The sequence below is a fragment of the Mandrillus leucophaeus genome, unplaced genomic scaffold (genome assembly GCF_000951045.1).
Source record: "Mandrillus leucophaeus isolate KB7577 unplaced genomic scaffold, Mleu.le_1.0 Scaffold213, whole genome shotgun sequence".
Classification (NCBI taxonomy): Eukaryota; Metazoa; Chordata; class Mammalia; order Primates; family Cercopithecidae; genus Mandrillus; species Mandrillus leucophaeus.
The window spans coordinates 859,176-861,102 of record NW_012102177.1 but is presented as its reverse complement, the minus strand read 5'-3'; the positions used below and the strand labels follow the sequence as shown (position 1 = coordinate 861,102).

The window sequence follows — 1,927 nt, the reverse complement described above, 5'->3', positions numbered from 1 at the left end:
CCACCACGACCAGCTAATTTTTTGTACTTTTAGTAGAGATGGGGGTTTCACTGTGTTGGCCAGGCTAGTCTCGAACTCCTGAGCTCAAGTGATCCACCCGCCTTGGCCTCCCAAAGTGCTGGGATTACAGATGTGAGCCACTGTGTCCAGCCCACAGGGTTTATTTTATCCTGTATTTTATGTTCACAACTTCCTTCTTTGACAATGAGAAAACTGACTCCCATTTTACACAATATATTAAATATTTTCTTACTTGCTCCCTTGCAGAATGTACGAAAGTCATTTCAGACCTGTTAATTTATGCCTCTGTGAAAATTAGATTTTAATTTTAATTCGAGTTCTGATTAGATGACTCTAATTTTCATTTAACTCTAATTTTAATTCGAGTTAATTGTTTGTTAGGGACGTTTGGGTTTGTAACCTGAGGGCACAGGGTCTTAATCTTGTGTTGCTTGTGTTTTTCCCCAACCGTCCTTCAGTGTGGTTATGTCATTCATTTCATGAGCAGTTTCATTCATTTGGCGGCTTTTTGTATCAAACTTTCATTTATGTAAGATTGTCCTTATCCTTGTTGATTGTTTATTTATTTATTTGAGATGGAGTCTGGCTCTTTCGCCAGGCTGGAGTGTAGTGGCGCGATCTCAGCTCACTGCAACCTCCGACTCCCAGGTTCAAGCGATTCTCCTACCTCAGCCTCCCGAGTAGAAGGGATTACAGGCGCCCATCATCATGCCCAGCTAATTTTTGTATTTTTAGTAGAGACGGGATTTCACCACGTTGGCCAGGCTGGTCTCTATCTCCTGACCTTGTGATCCTCCCGCCTCGGCCTCCCAAAGTGCTGGGATTACAGGTGTGAGCCACCGCGCCTGGCCGATTTTATTTATTTTTCTGTTTTGAGCATGTAAAACACTAACATGATTCCAAAGTCTAGACTACAAAAAAAGTTATATTTAGGAAAGTGCCTTTCTCTTATTCCTGTTTCCTTTGTGTTTTTCATCCCTTTCTTGACATTCCCTGTAGGTATCTAATTTCAGTTTCTGGTTTATCTTGCCTGTGTTTCTTTTTAGCTGAAATGAGCAGATATATGCGTATTTTCTTATTTTTCCTTCTTTCTTATTTTTTCTTCTTTCTTACACAATAGATATTATACTGTAGATAATCTTTTGCACTTTGTCTTTCTTTAACTTAATAAATTCTGGAAATTGTATCAATTCATTGAGGTCTTCCTCATTCTTTACAACCTCATAGTAGTCCATTGTGCGAATGTACCATAGTTCATTTAAGCACTGTTAGATGTGTGGCATTTAAGTTGTTTAAATTATTCTGCAATTGCAAACAATGCTTCAATAATAAACCTTGTGCAAATGGGTTTTCTTATTGTTGGAAGTTTATCTTCAGGGTGAATTCCTAAAAGTAGGATTGCTGATTCAAAGGTAAATGCAGGGACAGGCTCAGTGGCTCATGCCTATAATCCCAGCACTTTGGGAGACCGAGGCAGGAGGATCACTTGAGGTCAGGAGTTCCAAACCAGCCTGGCCAACATGGTGAAACCCCATCTCTACTAAAAATACAAAACTTAGCCAAGCACATGCCTGTAGTCCCAGCTACTTGGGAGGCTGAGGCAGGAGAATCCCTTGAGCCCAGGAGGCAGAGGTTGCAGTGAGCCAAGATCTTGCCATTGCACTTCATCCTGGACAACAGAGCAAGACTCCATCTTAAAACAAAATAAAACAAACAAATAAACAAAAAAAAAACCCAGCAGTCCAGATGTAGTGCCTCACGCCTGTAATCCCAGCACTTGGGAGGCCGAGGCAGGTGGATCACCTGAGATCAGGAGTTCGAGACCAGCCTGGCCAACATAGTGAAACCCCGTCTCTACTAAAAATACAAAAAATTAGCCAGGCATGGTGGCAGGTGCCTGTAATCC

The 1,927-nt window shown here is 41.5% G+C and overlaps 1 pseudogene; it reads right to left on the bottom strand.

Annotated features, from left to right (window-relative positions):
• LOC105540013 overlaps positions 1–1,927 on the bottom strand; it is a 16,199-nt pseudogene that overhangs the window by 11,582 nt on the left and 2,690 nt on the right.